The sequence below is a fragment of the Rousettus aegyptiacus genome, unplaced genomic scaffold (genome assembly GCF_014176215.1).
Source record: "Rousettus aegyptiacus isolate mRouAeg1 unplaced genomic scaffold, mRouAeg1.p scaffold_m13_p_1, whole genome shotgun sequence".
NCBI classification, from domain to species: domain Eukaryota; kingdom Metazoa; phylum Chordata; class Mammalia; order Chiroptera; family Pteropodidae; genus Rousettus; species Rousettus aegyptiacus.
The window spans coordinates 58,738,415-58,757,982 of NW_023416284.1; the positions used below are offsets into that span (position 1 = coordinate 58,738,415).

At 42.0% G+C, this 19,568-nt stretch overlaps 1 protein-coding gene across 4 annotated transcripts in view; it reads right to left on the reverse strand.

Annotated features, from left to right (window-relative positions):
- Positions 1-19,568, reverse strand: part of LPAR3 (lysophosphatidic acid receptor 3) — a 71,749-nt gene that overhangs the window by 51,644 nt on the left and 537 nt on the right. Inside the window, exon 1 of one of the 4 annotated variants that reach the window (XM_016146058.2) lies at positions 19,197-19,518. The exons of the other annotated variants lie outside the window; for them this stretch is intronic. The gene's annotated coding sequence lies outside the window, so the exon portion shown is untranslated. Of the gene's footprint in view, positions 1-19,196; positions 19,519-19,568 lie in introns of those variants that run through there. 4 annotated transcript variants of the gene reach the window in all.

Genomic DNA, 19,568 nt, shown 5'->3' on the forward strand with positions numbered 1-19,568 from the left:
AAGCTCCTGGTGGCCACAGGGAAGGGGGATAAGGATGGGAAGAAAAAAAGAAAAAGAAAGTAACCTCATAGCTCTATCAGAGAGCCCTGTTTATCTTCACCAGAGCACATATCATCTGTTACATATTTTCTTTTGTGTTTATGTATTTACAGCCCATCCCCTACCACTAGATCCATCTACTCCAGCAGAGAAGGCACTCTGCCTTTTATGCTCTCATCTACAGCATCAGCGTTTGTGGAACAAATGAATGAATTTTCATCCTACGCTATCTCTTCGCCCACTAAAATGAAAAGGTTCAGTTAAATGTCTTGCCTGACTTAACAGGTCACCCACACAATACGCCAATTAGAGAACTCCCTCACTTAGCTATGTGTTCTTGGGTTACTTACAATCTCCAATTCATTATTACTACTGTATTTTTAATTGCTAACTTTAAGTGATTACTTTGTGCCTACTTCTTGACTAAGCATTTTACAAGGGTCATCTGATTTAATCATCCCAGCAACGATGTGAATACTATTATCATAGATATTTTACAGAGGAGGAAACTGAATGCCCTTCTCTAAGGTCACAAAACTAGATCCTAGATTCTACTCAGGCAGCTATGCTCCCAAGATAGCATGCTTACCTACAACATGACACTATCTCTCCAAATACAAACAAAACATCAGACTAAGAGTGATGTTTACACCTATAGAATTATCAAACTAGAATGACCCAATCAAATCACATTCAAAGACTGTCTTGCATTATTAAAAAAAAAAAAGAGAGACCATTCTAAATACCGTTTGGGTTTTTGTTTGTTGGTTTCTTTTGTTTAATAGCCTTAAGAAGCATAGAAAAGATACTTTTCTAAAAATATGTTTTCAAATTTTATAGTACTAGGCCACACAATAGAGTCAATTTCAAGACTACTTTAACATTACTAAACTCTAATTCCACCAAATCCCAAGCTGTTTATTTTTCTCTTTTTTTCCTTCTCTTTTATTTTATACTAAAAGTATACAGAACTTGAATAGTTCTGACCCCAAAACAAAAGATGTTAAACTTTGGAGCTACACCACAACTTCAAACTTTAGTAATTTAAGACTTCACAAAATGTTGGTTTAGAAACTCTATATGTGGAACCCAAATGAAAACTTCATGAGCAAAGCTTTCATTTAGATGCTCCCAAACTTGATTCTCTAAAAAAAAAAAGAAAAAAAGAAAAAAAGTCCAGCCAGCCCATAATGTGGAAACAATTATGAAAATTAAGACATCTGAAAACCACTCAAGCAGCTTTTATTTCTAGCTACATCTTACAAGACAAGTTGTTGCTGGCCTTTCAGCTGGCTTTCAGTAACAGGCTCCTCATCCCCCTAGGAAGAATCAGGGTGTATCCAAACCAAGGTCACTTGGTGCTATGCATATTTTCTTTTCTTGTCGTCCATAAATGTAGAACAGCCCTCACTTCTCTGGAAACCCCAGCCAGATGGGAGTTGGAAGCTAGGTTAGTTGGTACGCTAACAACCAGAAAAGAGACCACTCCTGCATAAAAGCAGTCATGTTTGTTCACTAAATTCATTTTTAATAATGTATGTTAATGGCAAAATCAGGATGGCATGGGAGATTTAAATCCATATATTACCCCTGACGATATGAGCCTTTAGCTTCAGGGCCTTTGGACTTGTTCTTCCCTCTTCCCAGAAGCCTCTTCCCAGATACCCACAGGGCTCATTTCTACACCTTGTTCCTGCTCAAATGTCACTTCATCGGAGATCCCTTCCATGACACTCTGTAAAAGAGCATCTCACCCCAACCTGCTTCACTTTCCCCCTTAATGCTTTAGTTTTCCTCAAGGCATTTCTTACTACCTGACACTATCTATTTGGGTGATAGTCCATCTCCCCATGCACTGAGGATGTCAGAGGCTTTGTGTTGTGATGGTGCATCCTGTGTGCTCAACATGTGGCAGGCACTCAGGATACATGCTTGCATGTGCCTGCATGCACCCCAACTGTTTATCTGTACTGAGCAGTTACTAGTTTCTTCTTCTGCATACTTTCTAATTTGGGTCTCGCAACTTTTTCATTTCCCTCTATAGACTTGGCTCCAAGCCCTGCTGGCTAAGAGGTGTGAGGAATGGAATTTGCCACCCTTGAACAGTGGCTTCACCAGGGTAGATAAGACAGGGTGGTCTGAAGGTCAGTTCCACAATAAAGAACCTTCCCCTAGTCAGTACAGACATCAGAACCTAGGTGCCTCTTGGGAACATAACTTCAAAAGAGAGGGGGACTAAATGGCCAAAGCTAGAACAATTTGAGCAACAAAATAAAGTGGTATTGAATTATAACCCAAAGTATAAAATAAACATCTATGAGTCCATACTAAAATAAGTAAATGACTGAATAAAATAAATGAGAAAGAAGCAAACATCCCATGTAGAAGAATTCCAAATAAATTATGTGGCTATTACACCCTAAAGGAGGGGAACAACTCCCACTCTTTAGTATGGGCTGTGCACAGTGACTTCTTCCCGAAGAGAACAGTACGAAAAGATGGGGATGGGGAGGGTCACTTTTCAGTGGAGAAACTGGACAAACACAACTTCAGCAAGATGATCAAGGTCAACATCAACAGTGATAAATCCTGCTGCTAATCCATAATCTCAACAGGATATGTTAAGAATGGCACAGTTATCTTCCTCCCCAAACTCATAACCCCAGTCTGATCATGAGAAAAACCTCAGACAAATCCCAACTGGAGACATACAAAATTTCTGACCAGGATGCCTCAAAAACTGCCAAGGTTATCAAAATAAAGGAAAATCTGAGAAACTGTCACAGATAAGGAGAAATGAAGGAGATACATCTAAATATAACGTGTCTACCAGATCCTGGAACAGAAAAGGCACATTAGGTAAAAACTAAAGAAATTTGAATGAAGAACGGATGTCAGTTAATAATGATGTATCTATAGTGGTTCACTAATTGTAGCAAATGTACCATATCAATGCAAGATACTAATAATAGAGGAAATCGTATGCAGGAGCGGGGTGCAATATGGGAACTCTGTACCATCTGCTCGAATTTTCTGTAAATATGAAATAGTTCTATAAATAAATAATTTGTAAAACATTTTTAAACGCTGGGAGAGAGGATGTTATCAACTTTAAACTCCAGTAATTTCAAAATAAGCAAAGTCCATATGTTTCATATGCAGCTACTTTACACTTTGCTATGGTAAAACACACAGAGGAGTAGCAGTTTGTCTGAGATTCAATTTAAGTGAAGAATGTCTATAATAGAGTACTAGCAGCCTCTGATTTCCTTGGGTAAACTTAATATGTTCATTTCCGAGGTGCCTGTTAAGAGGAGGGCTGTTACAAATCCACTACCCTCTCTTAATACACCAGATCATTTCTCTCAAGAAAGCTAAACTCAACTTTGCTAAAGTTTCATTACTGTTTCTTAAGAGCAAGTGGTGAACTCAGACACGTGAAACTGTTCTAATCTAGATCTTCTGTTCCTTACATAGAAACAGGTCTCCATAACACGCCAAGTGCCTCTGCCTGGTAGCAAAGGTCCCAGGACAGCAGCCACACACAGGAGGGGCAGGCACTCACTGGGTGCGACTGGGAAATGAGAAACTTCGTGCCTCAAGTCATCTTAGGCTCAGAGGTGGTGACACATGGGGGAAAACTGCGGCCTGAGCTCAGCAGAATAAACAGTTTATTGTGCCAGTGGATGTTTATGAGCCCTTCAGGTAGGGAGGACCGCCTCCCTATGTCAGCTGGTTCGGCTACTGCTTTTTCTCTCTCCACCGAGTGGGTGGATTTACAGAAGGCCATTGTATACACACACAGCTTCTACCCCTAGGACTTGTTTAATAAACAACTGTAATCAAGTTTATTGTTCCTGAGATGTCACTGATGACTGAAGACTATCTTAAACTTCTTGATTACACAAGAAAGCAAGCTTGAAAACATATAAAAAAGGTGAGACACAGATTTTATATGATCAGCAAATTGCCTGGCTTAGTTTATCCAAATGTAATGTAAATCTTTCATTGTGTTTCCTTTCTCCATTAGATGAAATTTTTGATTTCATCTAATTCATTAGGATAGAAAGATGACCTATACATTTTGTCCTTTGACCAGCTTAAAAGTAAAAATGCTAATCTAAATGCTTAAAATTAATAATATTTATATATAACGCCATATGTTCCATTATCTCACAAATAATCTTTAGACCACTGTGTAATCACACGTCAGTAGCTTTGAAGGAGAATGTCAAAATTAAATTTAAAGTGTAGTCCTTCATAGCTAGAAGAGGTATTCTTCTTGTACAGAGAACTCTGTCACCCGATGAAAATGTATTTTGAGAAACTGCAAAATGCTTGCTCACAGCACATGACTTCCTATCAGAAGAAAATTAGATTTCTTTATGTTGTAAAATTCACAGCAAAAAAAGTCTTAGTCCAAACCGTTTGTCCTGACCTAATTGTGGTACTGCACGGCTTTGCTTCCTGACTTGAATATCCTGCCTGAGAAGGATATTCAAGGGTCTCTTGCTCTACATGGTTTGTTCTACATAATACTCCACTGTTAGCAGCAAAAGGTCAATTGTGATTGGCTGAGACCCCTCTATGCTTCTGGAGACCACACTAGCCCAGGGTAGTGCCTGACTGAATCCCAAAACACACACACACACACACACACACACACACACACACACACACACACACTCACACTCTCTCTCTCTCTCTCTCTCTCCCCTTCTCTTTATATATATATATATAAGACTGTGTGTGTGTGTGTGTGTATATATATACACATATATATATACACTTATATATATACATACATACATATATATATGTATATATATAGTGGGAAACAGTTGTTTTAATTGAGGTTTCAGAGTTTTGAAAGGAGAGTACTGCTATTGCTAAATAAATAATCCCTTTGGTCAGCAAGCAAGTTCATCACTAAAGCAGGAGGCTCCCACCCCTGGCCAGTCTGACAGTAAAATAGCACATCTGTGTGAAGACAGCCAGGTCATGGAAATGCTTGTAAAAGGCACTTGGATGCTGTGCCTGATCTCATCTGTTGGCCCCTCCAGCTCCCCTCGCCAACCTCCTCCATGTGCTCTATGCCCTGCAGGACTGCATCATCCACAGCTTTCCTCACTTTCTAGAGCCTGCCAATGGGAGGTAGAGCAAGAGATCTGGCAGAGGTAAGAGGCAGAGGCTGAGATGACGATTTCCTCTCCTCCCTCCTGGCTGCTGTGGGCTGGCTGGGTCAGCTCCCGTCAGGCAGCCTCTCCACGCAGACAGCCTTGCCAGTCCCCTCCCCTCGGCTTTCAGGTGGCAGGGTGTTAACTGCTCTTTGCTGTTTCTAGCTCTGGGGTGCTGTACCTTCTCTTGTTGGTTTGAGTGAACTCTGTCCCCACCTGATTACCAAGTTGCCAACCCCCGGCCCCCATCACCAGTATGACTGAAACATGTTTCCTATGGAACTCTTAAGTAATATAGATGCCATTTAAAATACATTATAATACAACAAAAAAGTATTATTTGCAAAGTTTTAATATGTTATGAATTTTCTGAAATTTTTTACTAAGATCTAGCACATGTTAATATTTTTTGGCTATAAATGTAACAACTCTTGGAAAAGAAAAAGAGAAATCAATCATATTTCTAAGGGCACAGACCAGTGGCACAATTCTTTTGATACTCTCAATGTCCCCTTACTCACACCAGAACCCCAGTATATTTCTCTACACATAGTAACTTATTAAAAAAGTGAATGACTTACCCACAGGTTATATGGGTTATATAAAACAAAAATGACTATTGGATTCCAGGAGGTCCCTGCAGAGGGAGTCTACCTCAGATGTCCAGTATAATCCATGGTCAGTTCCCATGTGTTTGTAGTCTTGTGCACCACGGAAATAAATGACTCGAATTTCAGTATTAATTTGGGCCCAAGAATTAGCCAGAAAAGAAAGCAGTAGACTTTTCCTTATGATGCCTATGAGAAGGGCAAGGGGAAGAATGACGGCCTGAGCCAAGGGGGCACTGCAGCCTGATATGAGGCAAAAGCAACACTGGCAGAGCGACCAGGGCTGCATCCTGGTGGACACCACTGATCCAGCCCACTCAGCAGCCATTTCCAGGGGCAGGGCTAGCCATGGGCTACGTGGGGCAAGTGGTGCTCTCCTAGAAGCTCTGTGGTCTGCAGCCCTGGTAGAGATGTTAGAAATGCAAATGATCTTCAGACCCTGGGGACATGAGGCAGACACAGACCCTGAGTAGACAAAAGCTCAGGGGCTCAAAGCATTGGGGGCAGGGGGGTCAGGCTCAGGAATAAGCTCATCACTATTTCATCAATAGCTTCATTTGATTCTAGAGCATTCTTCACACCTCTGTTCTTCCATCTGTTCCTTCCAATATAAGTAAAAAACATGCTTGGGGAGATTGGAGGCAGTCCTTGATCTGGAACCTATACAAATCTATACAACTGGAAATTTCACATATGCATACATTGATTTTCCTCAAGTGGCTTTTTATTTATTAGAAAGGAGAGTGCTGCTATTGCTAAACAAATAATCCCTTTGGTCAGCAAGCAAGTTCATCACTAAAGCAGGAGGCTCCCACCCCTGGCCAGTCTGGGAGAGGAGGAATGCCCTGATTTTGCACGATAGAGGCAGTCTCTGCCTCAGTGTCACCCTGTACCACCAGACTGGGAGCTTCCTAAGGGCTAGAAGAGTTTCCTACTCATGTTTGTGCGCCTGGTGCCCAATAATAGAGGCACGGAGTCAATGCACAACAAATGTTTGCTTCATGTGTTGGCTGACTGATTAGAAGTTAGCTGGCTAGAAGCAGGAGACGAAACCTGATCACACTGTATTGAATAATGCTTGGGTGATTTGGCAGTAGAAAGAAAGTACAGACTACTCCTTCAAGAAGTTTGGCTGATAAATTCTTGGAACCTCTCCTATGGTATTCAACATACTTTTTATTAAATATTTATTTGTCATAACCTCACTTCCAAATCTATTGGCCGCAGAGCTGGTATCCTTCTGCCTCCCTGTTCTTTGAAGCACAAACACAGAACCCTGCTTATAACTGGTATAAAATAAAAACGTGTCCAATTTGAATAATTCCCAACTCCTGTCTCCAGTCCTTTTTCTTTGATTTTACTGTGAAAGTTGACAAATGGTTACGCCCTTCTTGAAACAACCCTACCAAGCCTCTACCCTCTTCTGTATCTCCTATTCTTCCATCGGTCTTGAACTGTACACACTCCTAGACTCAGTTCTCAGCCCTCTCTTTTTCTCCCTTTAAACTCTCTTCCACTAGAACTTATTTCCTCTGTGTGGGTGACGACTGAATAAGCCCTGACACCTCTAAGTCCTCCCTCTCTCATGCTAAGCATGAGATAAACAAGAACAAAGTCTCCCTGTGAGACGCATGTATGCAGGTTAGAACGCTCAATCTCCCTCAGTTCAGCTATTAGAGATGATGAGGCCACAATAAGGAATTAACGTAAGAGACTAACATGATGTTGGCCCCACTGATCTTTTGCAGTGCGGCATTAACAATCCGGCAAAGAGGTGTGATAGCGAGGCTCTATCCCACTCACACCGGCCAGGACCTTTAGTTCTCCGTCTCCCTGGTACTCTGCTTGGGCTCAGGGTACACTATTGGAGCCCCCTTCCCTGATGCCCCACTTGGTCCTGCCTGTCATAGTGTTTCGGGTCTTTGGAGATGCTAACTCGGCTCCAAACCTGGGTATCTGGCATCTGGACTTTCCCCTGAGAACAGTTCTCAGGGTCTTTTCATGTGAACGTCGCTTCGTCCACCTCACCACACTGCCTGCCTCTGACAAAAAAAAAGGTCCAGCACGACCCCAGACTCCATTTTCTAAGAAGTCCTGTTCTGTGTGGTGTGACACGGAACTAATGGCCATTCTTCTAACTCATTAAAACCTGTCTATTGTATATTAAATATTGCCCTGCAACTTCTCTTGTAATTATTTTATTGTATCATTATTTGGCTTTATATTCTATGGCAAAGGCTGCTAAATTGTTTTCCTTTTCTTATAGAGATAGTAAACTCCATAGGGTGGCCACACGACTACGTCCTTGTCAATGGAATGTGAGCCTAAATGAAGTTTGTGACTTCCAGGTTAACCACCGAGTGTGTGCTCCTCTGTGCTCTTTCATCTTCTGGCAAGTTGGAACACAGACAGGCCCATGATCCAAAGCTGATCATTCAGACCAGGCAAAGCCCCAGAAGCATGACTCAAAGTAGTGCACAAACTAGTTTCCGTCAGTGATAAGTACAGAAATTGCGAATAAGCACTTAGAATTGTTTACAGCAATTTGACATTGCTGTGAAATATAAGTGTGCATGATCAGTGGAGTATAAACCAGAACTATGGGTCTCTGGCACACTGGAAATAAAGAAAATCAGTCTTTAAACAATGAGAGTTTGAGGAGCACTGTGCTTGCGGATGGCAGAGAAATAAGATGTAAGGAATTCTTTGAACCTGAACCACTCGCTTCAAGATTGTCGAGGAGAGAAAAATAAATTTGTTTTCTTCAAGTCATTGTGTTTTGGGGCCTCTTTGCCTAAGAAGCCCGTAGCTCCAGGTGAAGATGCTGGAAAGAAACAGAATGTGAGCTTGTATTAGCTGTTCCTTGCAGCTCTTCGTGAGGCATTACAAGAAAGAGATGGGCTCAGGCAAGAATTGTTTGTTAAGTTTGTAAGAAAAGGTGGAAAAGAATAGACAGCATCCAGAAACTGGGTGCCTTGGGTGATTAGAAAAGGTAACTGCTTCTGTAACCACAAAAAGCAGAAAATAGAGGCTCACAGCCTCTCAAAGGTTTCTCAGTAAGAAGTTACAGTGACCAAAGACAGGCCTACAGTCAAGATCGGAGTAAGGGTGCATCTTTCCACTCAAGTCTGTGTTTTAGAGGACCTAAAGGCAGAGACCTTTAAAGAGAGGGAGAGAGGTGGGACAAGCACAGAAGTTGGAAAAATAAGACATGCTCAAGAACATGGTCCAAGACAGAATTTGGATGTGGTAACTGGCAAGCGAAATAAACTAGAAGCAAACACACCAGAAAGAAGTCTATAAACTTTTTAAGAAATTATATTGCCATGGAAGCCTGGAAAGGCCCATTTTCATTCTCCCCCTCAAGGAGCACACATTTTCCAACACACATTTCAGATATGGCCACAGAGGGTACTGGGCAAGGAAGGACTTACCAGGGGACAGAGTCAAAGTCCGGGCCCCTGGGAGGCCTCTCCCTGAGAGCAGAAGCAGAGACCAATGGCAGAATTGACTCCATGGCCAGGGCGGGAGGTCTGAACAATGCCTGCTCAGCGGAGCTTCATCCTGGGCATGCACCTGTAGCTGCCACACATCTCCCATTCTTCTGAATGGTAGCTTTTGGTTTTGGAGAGGAAGAGAGTGGAGCTGGATGGAAGGCTGAGGCCTGGCCAGAGCTTACCTACGCAGAGTAGTACCCGGTCCTCCTGGGAGGCCAGCCCTGCTTCTGTCAGGCCAACCGCTGCCTTCCCCTCGCCAGGAAAGGTTTTCAGCAAATCAGTGTCATGGAAGAAAATCAAGTGTGAAGTGCAAAAAAAAAAAAAAAAAAAATCCATCGTATAATGGATGTTTCTTGGTCAAAACAAAGAAGAAAGGAAGCATTTTAGCATGAGTAATTACAACAGAGGCTAGAGAAGGAAAGGCCAGACCTGTGAAGTTCTGGGAAACTAAACCCTTTCAAGAAAAGCATGGAGGGCTGGGATGCGAAGTGGGGGGAAGGGGGCAGACGCTTTGCGGCAGTTGGTCCTGTGTCAGATGTAGGTTCATCACTTCAGCAAGGATTCTAACCTGGCACACTGCTGATCGGCCGGAGCCTCTTCCTTCCTCTCTAAAAATGGCAATAATAACCACAACTACCATAGAGGACTGATGAAAGAATTAAGTTAAATTTATGTTTATAAAGTACTTAGCAAGATGCCTAGCACCTAGGAAGCACTCCATAAATGGTAGATAGTACTTCCCAAGAAAGTTAAATAACTCAAAATGTCTTTTTAAAAAATCAGTGAAATATACAGCTAGCATTCGGGAAGTTTAACTGTTCATGTTCTAACATCTCAATTTAACAAGAACCGATGACAAAGTCATCCTATACCTACACCGAAATAACTACAAACCGGGAATTAATTTCCCCACTGCGTGAGTACAGACCCAGTGACACAGTGACTAAGCTTAAGACACTGCCACTTCTCTCCTCTGCTGCTTGAAACGAAGCAGGGAGGCAGACGTGGAGAAAGGGGTGAGGAGAGCGGAGAGACAGCATGGCATGGTAGAACAGAGGCTTTGGTTCTGGGTTCAAACGCCAGCAGAAAAGCAGGTGAGCAGAGTAGTCAAAGAGCATGGCTCCCACGGCTAAGATCATACTCAACAGTGAAAGCTTCTCCTCTAAGATCAGGCACAAGGCAAGGATATACACTCCGGATACTTCCATGCAACATAATACCAGAAGTTCTAGCCAGAGCAATTAGGCAAGACAAAGAAATAAAAGTCATCCAAACTGGAAAGGAAAAAGTGAAACTATATCTGTTCACAGATGACATGATCTTATATGTACAAAACCATAAAAGACTGCATTAAAAAAAAAAAAAACCTGTTAAAACTAATAAATGAATTCAGGAAAGTTTCAGGATACAAAATTAATATGCAAAAATCAGGTACATTTCTATACAGTATCGACAATCCATAAAGGAAATTAAGAAAATCTCATACACAACAGTATCAAAAAGAATAAAATGCCTAGAAATAAACTTAACCAAGGAAGTAAACTGTACATTGAAAACTATAAAACATTGACGAACTAAATTTTAAAAAACACAAATAAATGAAAAGATATACTGTGTTCATGGATTGGGAGACTTAATATTGTTAAAACATCCATACTACTCAAAATGATTTACAGGTTCAGAGCAATTCCTATCAAAATCCCAATAGCAATTTTTTTTAGAGAAATATATAAAAAAAAAAATCCTAAAATTCATGTAAAACCACAAAGAATCCCAAATAGCCAAAACAATCTTGAGAAAGAACAAATTTGGAGCCCTCACATTTCCTGATTTCAAAAACACATTACAAAGCTACAGTTATCAAAACAGTATAATATTGGTATAAAGACAGACATACAGACCTGTGGAACAAATTGAGAGCCCAGAAATAAACCCATGCATATACAGTCAACTGATCTTCAGCAGTGATGCCAAGAATACACTATAGGGAAGAGAAAGTCTCCTTGATGAATGGTGTTGGGGAAACTGGATACCACATGCAAAAGAGCTTGGCCTCTGAAGACAGCTAGCCTGAGTCTGAAGCCTTGCTTGCCAGCAAGTTAGTTAACCTCTCTGTGCCTTAATTTCCTCATCTATAAAATGGAGCTAACAACAGTACCATCTTCCCCAGGCTGTTGGGAGATTTTGACAAGAAGGTGCTTAGAATAGCTTCTGACACAGTGTTAATTTCATTACTGTTATTATCGGTGGAGCCTGAGGTAAGTTAGTTAACCTCATTGAGATTCGACTTCCTCTGCTGTAAAAGGGAGACTAACTTGTTAGGTTATTGAGACAAAGGGAACGATAGAGCCAATATAAGGCCCTTGACTCACTTCTTGTTCTAGAGGAGTCAGACAAGTCCAATAAGAAATAGGGCAAGCTGTTCTTAAGAGGTGGGGAGGAGGAGTCCCAAAAGAGATTACCAGAGAGGGGAGACCACAGGAGTGCATCCCTGACATAACAACCCCAAAGCCAAGGTCTTCCCTCCTTTACCACCCTGTCCAGAGTCACTAGCTGGTGTTTCTCACTACCACTGAGCTAAACACATTTAGTTCCAGATAAATATGTATAAGAGGAGTTTAGCCAACTGGGTTGAAAACCTGATGTTTAACCTTCTAATTCTATTACCATACTTCATCTGGACCATTCACTCTACCTGGATCTTAGAGTAAGCCATCAAAATATATTCATCGATATACCACTGAATGGTTTTCAAAGTGAATTCACATTCCTTTTTCCATTTGCTCCCACGGTGAGATGGGCAGTGTAGTGTTCTCTGTTTTACAGAGAAGAAAACTAAAACTGGGAGAGACTGATTCACTCTGAACGGCTCTCATCGTTCTGGCTCAGGGATCTGTTCACCACACTGACCACTGGAGCTTTTTTTCAGTGGTTAATTGTATGTCCTATGAGATAAAATATGCAGATTTGTCCTCTATAATGACATTAATGCCTTCTACAAACATTTAGAAGAAATACAATATAATTATGGTAAATCTAAATAAAAATTTGTAAGTGTATCTCTACTTAGAATCTCTGACAAGAATTTATGGGGGAAAGCCCATATAATCAAATGAAAATGACAGAACAAAACTCAAAATACATGATAGAAAATAGCAATGATTACTCAGTTTGCCTGTTTCAGAGAACACAATTTACTTCTAATGCATTAAACGATGTAACTTAAAAAACACCTTCTCCTATTTTACTTTTCCCATAATCAAACAGAGTCTACCCATTGAACTAGGCCACAGACTTCGATTATCTGCCTATAAGAAATTAGACTGGAAATTAACTGAGAAATGCTAGTAATGACCTAGCTGCAATTCATGGAAATTTAACCTTGCTGACATTCCTGATCCTTTCCCTCCATTGGTTTTTATGGAATGTGCATATGTGGAGAGTGATATACACGTAATGGGCAAGTCCCACTAGTCCCATTACAGTGGATTCTACCCAACCACTGATGCCTCTCATCCCTGTCCAGTTAACATTTCCCCACTGTTCACTATATGCAGGAAAAAAGACAGATGCATGAAAACATATATAAAGATGTAAAATGCACTCAGGAAGCTCATAATATAGAGCCACTGGTACTCAGCCAGGATTAATCCTCCACTTTCCCTAGGGACATCTGCCAACATCTGGAGATATTTGTGGAACACATAACCAAAGGGTGCTACTGGCATATAGTGGGTAGAGGCCAGGGATGCTGCTACACATGCACAGGGCAGACCCACAACTGTCAGTGGTGCCAAGGGCAAGAAACCCTCATCTAAAGGGTAAGATGAGACATAGAAAGAAGTATAATACAAGGTTGAATAAGGCATGTGCTATAATAGAAAACAAAAGTGAAGTGCTATCAGACTGACAACATTTAAAGAGGTGAATAAAATTCAGTGTTGGCAAGGGAATAGAGAAAAATGGCACCCTCACAACACGTTGGTGAGAATGGTAATTGGTACAACTCTTTGGAAGGGCAATTTGGCAACATGTATTAAAAACTTTGAAAATGTATATACTATGTCTTTCTTTGCTTTCTTTCCATCCCCATTTTCTCTCTTCCTTCACCTTCTTTTTAATTCCCTTCCCAGAATTGAGGGATATGCATGTGGCTGAGAATGCAACAGGATGAGAGGAAGTTTGAGGAGTTACATTGAGACATGGGCTGTGGTTGGGAAGCCACACAGAGCAGTGTGCCACAGGGACTGGAGGATGATAATGAAGCTGCAAAGACACAGGGGCCAGCAGGACTGGCAGCCAAGGACAAGAAGCAATGGGAAGGGAAATGGAAACAGAAGAGACAAGATAGCCTTTGTGGTTGGGGGATGGGCTTTGAGCAAATAAGTAAAAATGTTAAAAATAATAGGAGTCAATTTTCTACCTGTCAGAGAAGATATGTATAAAGATATAAAGGGAAAAGAATAGAATGATCCCTGGGCACTGGATTTAAAATACATGGTCTAATGTAAAAAAAATTATAAATGTATGTTTATATACATATATACATATATTTCCTAGCTCTGTCCTCTCAGAGATCTAAAGCAATGACAACCCAATAACAATGGGTACATCGACCTTCCATACTGGTTTCTAAATGCCATTCTCTACCTAAAGGGAGAACCAACTAAGTCGAGGAAAGTACAAGAAGAACTTGGATGCCAGAAATGAAGTCAAAAGGACACAGGAGCCAGCTCAAAGGGACTCCCACTAGCCAAACTGAGGACAATTTGAGCAGCAAAATAGTGATCGTAACAGATTCCAACATAGTGAATACAACAAGAATCTATAAATGCTTCCTGATATAAATTAATAAATTCGTGAGGGAGAAAAAAAATTCTTTGGCACAGTATAATGCCAATTAATCAATGTAGGAGTGATAGAAATAAAGAATCTCATTTGGCAACTTTCATAGAGGTGGCTGATTCAGGCAGATGTCACTGATAAGGCTGGAAGTGAAGGTTTAATAAGAAACAGGCTATGAACACAACCTCAGAATACTTTCCCCAAAACATCAATAAATTTAAAAGGGAAAAATGGTAAATTTAAGGTGGGAAGATCTGGTAGACACCAACATAGACAGCTGATCAAGGCCACTATTCCAGTGGTGGGACAGGTTGACATTTTGTATCATGTAATATGATGCTCTGAGAAGAGCAGAGTACAACCTGAGTCTGGTTCTAAAGAAACAAATACCTGCTAGACTCCCGTTGAGTCATCCTACAGAATGTAAGACTTGTACAACTACGAGGACTTTAGGAACAGGGAAAGTTTGAGGAACTATTCCAGAAGAGACAGCAAATAAATTTAACATGGATCCTAGATCACATAGGAAAGATATTTGGGGGGCAACTGATGAAATCTGAACGGGCTCTGTGGATTAGACCGTAGTATCGTACCAACGCCAGCCTCCTGGTTTTATGGTGCAATGATCAATTTTATGTGCCAGCTTGGCTGCATTAAGGGATGCCCAGATAGCTGGTAAAACATTAGCTGGGTGTGTCTATGAGGGTGTTTCTAGATGAGATTAGCATCTGAATCGGGAGACTGAGAAAAGATCACCCTCACCAATGTGGATGGGAAACATGATATTCTGAGAACCTGAACAGAACAAAAAGGGAGAAGAAGGGTGAGTGTGCTATGTTGCTTGAGCTGGGACATAACATCTTCTGCCCTCGGACATCAGTGCTCCTGATTCTCATTCCTTCAGACTCAGAATAAACTACATTACCAGCTTGCAGACTGTGAGACTTCTTGGCCTCCATGGTCCCATGAGCCAACTCCTATAATAAACCTCCTCAAATATATCTATATATACATAACCTATTGGTTCTGTTTCTTTGGAGAACCTGACTGATTCAAATGCCATGGGGATATACAACAATATTATACTTATCTTCTCTTTACTAGATCCACGTGACAATTTAGTCCAGGGAAAAGGCCCCATTTAAAGGACTGCCCTGTGAAAAACCAGGGCAGGAGGCAGATGATAAAATGATAACAATCCCTTGCTTTGGTTTTCAATAATTAGTTATTCCCAAAGACTCTGATCCTTAAACTTTGGGGTTCTAGCTCTCCTTGGGGAGTAAATGCCTCTGAATGGCTCCATAGCCCACCTGTGACTTACCTGGTCTGAGTTAATCTTGGGGCAGCTCCAGAATTTCTGTAGAGGAGGGGCTTTGGGGCAGCCTAAGTAAAAGGGGACCTTAGAGTGTTTGCCTTAAAGCTTCGTTTACAAAGCAAGCATACTACTTTTATTTAGATTGTATGTTTGTATGAAGGGCCTTCGGGCAAATCGGTAGGGCTTATGGAAAGGCCTTAGTGCCCTCCAACCTAGCCCTGCCACCTGCCAAACCATCCCTTGATGATACCACTGAGTTTGCACATGGCTGAGTCAAGGCCAGGGCTAGTAAAACCTACAGCCTTATGTCCCAGGGAACAATGAAGACATAGGACTAACTGATGAGTAACTAGGGGGAGCTGATGAAGATCCTTTGGAAGGGGTGGGGCAGGCTGTGCTGGGTGGGTTGTTTTCCAGAGTGACACACAGTCTGGCCCAGCCAGAGGTATATGAATGATTCACATCTGAGGAAAGGCAAGGTCCTTGGGGGCAGGATGTGTCAGGGACACAGGCAAGGGAGGAGTTCAAGGCAGTAGGCAGATAGGACAAAAGGCTAAGGGTCAAGTGCTGCAGAGGCCAGGCCAGGAGATGAAGAGGAATAGGGAGGAGGATATTGGCCTGGAGAGTGAGGAGGGGTTGCGTACAACTCAGGAAGTCAGAGCCTTCCTTTCACTGGGTACTACTCACCTGGCTCACCAGGAAGGTCAGGTAGACAGCAACACACATATTTCAGACTGAATGAAACAATTAGCTTAATTCCTTAAGGAAAGGGGATGCTTTGTGTCAGTTTAGTGCTCTGTGAGTGAAACTTAGAGACCCAAGTTAACAGGAAGGCACAGGGCAGTGAGGATGGCACAGAGCACCCAACTTCAATGTCTAGGGATTACCATCACCACTCACCTCCGACACATTGGCTGGTTAGCTCTTTGTTTTTGTCCACTAAGAACTGGAATGAGTGGACAGTACAGGTAATTCTAAGGGGGAATTAAAAGCTTCTTACAACTTTGCCCTGTGCCTTCGATCCTGCAGCGTTAGGTAATCTCATACTGAAACATCTTTCTCTCCTATTCCCCACAAAGCAGTTTCTCAACCTTTGGCAGGATTTCCTCCTTGAGGTCTCGTTTGACATCAGAGAACAGGAGCAGGGGGTATGGAGGGACTGCAGCAACGTCCACTTAGCACACCTGATAACCACATGGAGACCCCATACAGCCTGCCTGGGGTGTCCCACATCTGGAGGCCCTGCTTCTTTAATTCCAATGTTTATCTATGGAATTAAATTTCACAAACATGACTTAATGGGACCCAATAACAACCCACACAGGTAGGTAGAAAAGGAATTACTATCCCCATTGCGCAAATAAGAAAACTGATTCAAAGATGGCAAGTGACTTATTCAAAGTCACAAGGACTCACAAAAGTGGAACTGGGATTAGAACCCAGGCCTCTGTATTCCAACTGCCTCTCTAACCCAGCCTTGTAAAAGTATAAATTCTTGGGGCTTCTGAAGACACCTCCCCACCCCTCACCTGCACTTCTCTCACCTATGGCAGGGCTAAGTTCCAGGGGACTCCTTCACATACAAACAGAATCCAGGACCAAGGATCAAGGATCAGCAAGGCTGGAGGGGAGGTGGCTCAGTACCTGCAGGAGAGCTGATGGAGGGAAGAACAAAAAGGCCATGGCCAGGAAGGGGGTACGCAAGTAAGAAAAGTGTGCGGAACATCTCCAAGTCACCTACAGCTTGGGTGGGACTCTCTTTCCACTCTCGCCTTAACAACATACATTGGTGCCCATGTTACCAGAAATGTCAATGCTTTAATGTTTATCTAGAAAGAAGAGAAGGCAACCGGCATTTAAGGAGTACTTCCTGTATATCAGAGTCCTTGCTAAGTGCTTTTCTCTTTTAATCTTGGGAGGTGGATATAATCTTCATTTTTGCAGACAAGGAAATGAGGGTTTAGGGAGGCAAAGCACTGGATCTGAGGTCACAAAGCCTGGCCTGGACAAAAGCTGGTCTGACTGTAAAGCCCTCCTTTTCTCCTATACCACATTCATAATGCCTTGGGCCTGGGCTCTGACATTTAGAAGCTTGCAATCAGACTTAACCACTCTGTTGGGTATAATCACAGGCCAGAAAGAATTTTGAACTAATGTATACTCCTAGGAGCATGGCTAATGGGTAATTTGAGTTATAGGAATTCCCATTTGAGTTACAGTGATTCCCCTTGCCTCAGCCCAAGGAAATTAAGAGGTTGGGCTTAAGTTATAGTGGATTTCTGCTTCTTAGCAGGAAGATGGAGAACCTGGGAGAGAAGCAGCCAGCCTCAGGCATATGAGCATGACTGTGAGATTGTGTGCCTTGGCTGCTGCCTGGCTACAGTGCTGTCTATGCATTTTGTTCCTGTGTGTGTGTGTGTGTGTGTGTGTGTGTGTTGGAATAATAAGAATAAACATGTTGTAGACTTTCAAAAGGTTCTGATGAACACATGAAAAAAAAATCACATATTTTAATGTTTTCGTGTCAATCTTCATTCATAGAAAACAGACAGATCTGTTCTATAAAACATCTTATAAAATAGCCAGATATCTAAAATAAGTCTGATCTCATAGAAAGAGTCTGGTATTTGATTTATTCATTTGTCAGATTTAGAAAAAAGGGTGTGTCATCTGTAGTTAAAGCTACAAGTTTAAATTTTACAGACAAAAAAAAGAAAACAAGAAATATGTAGCCAAATGATCTACTTTCCTAGTTATATGAGAGTGACAAGCAATTAAGTCATGTCCAGAAGGTTAGATGTCCAGTAACTGGGTCTGGATACTGACTGGGTCCATACGGTCTCAAGGAACAAAAGACAACTCTGGAAGCTTATCTCAAACATATAAGCTTCACTGGCAGCATTTGCTCGCTGGTCTCCCAGTTTGTTTAGAAAAGCATGGTGTTAATAGAGCCAAGGTTGTATGTTTCTAACTGTATCACTACTGGTTGGGGAAAAAAGGAAAATTCTACTGCCTGGACTTAAACCACACAAAAGTGGATCCAGTGTCTCACTGGAAGCAGGCTTAGCTACTATGGATAGATATTTCACCAAAAAACCCAACAACTCTCCTTAGCAATACAAAAGTCCATGCATTGATGAAATGCCTTACAGTGCATGGAATAATCATCTACTTGTAAAGGTATTATCCGTTTGTAACCGACATTTACTTTATGTTCCAACCAACTTAAACACACACACACACACACACACACACACACACACACAGTGAGAAATTTAAGCGGTCCTTAACTTCTATAGCAACATTCCAAGCCCAGGTAATACCTTGGGCAGCAAAGGAGGAGGAAAATATGTTACAATGGCAATAACAGATTACGGGAAAAACAGTTCGTGGAAATTACTTAAAAATTGACCTACAAATGCTTTTGAGGGCCGTTTTAATAATTACCCGAATAAAATTAAGTTGTTTCAAATATTCACAGTCACTCCTCAAATTACATGCTTGAGAAATTTCTAAGCAATTATGGGTAGTCGCAACTTGCTGAGGGAAAGCAATAAAGTAACACTGCAACGGAACAAAGCACTTTTGTCTGCTGCAGGGACCTTCACTTACTCAAAAAGCACAACCCCCCAACAGTGTTACTAGTTAATAACAACTAGTTCCTGAATAAAGATGCCTTGCGTGGTTCGAGCTGTTCCCTGACACATCGTCGTACCAGGCGTTAGTGGAGGCTGAAAAATTTTATATGCCTACGCTCAGCGGGAGAACCTCGGCTCCGCATCGACGGCTGCAAGACGAAGCTTGGAGGAGAAGCACCTGCGCAAAAGCAGAGCAGAGCCTCGCTCTCTAAGCCCTGTGCCCAGCCACAGCAGGGGCGGACGCACCGCGGCTTCGGCATCCCGATTGCTTTTTACTCCTAGAAAAAGTGAGAAAGGGCAAGATGCACCACACACCGCCCGAAGAGTCCTATTCCAGGTGCTTGAAGTGGGTTCGGGACCCGGGCGGGACAACAGGCCACCCTGAAAAGCTGGGCCCGGCGGCGGTCCTTGCGCCCCGGCCGCCCACGGCTCCGGGAACCCTCCCCGCG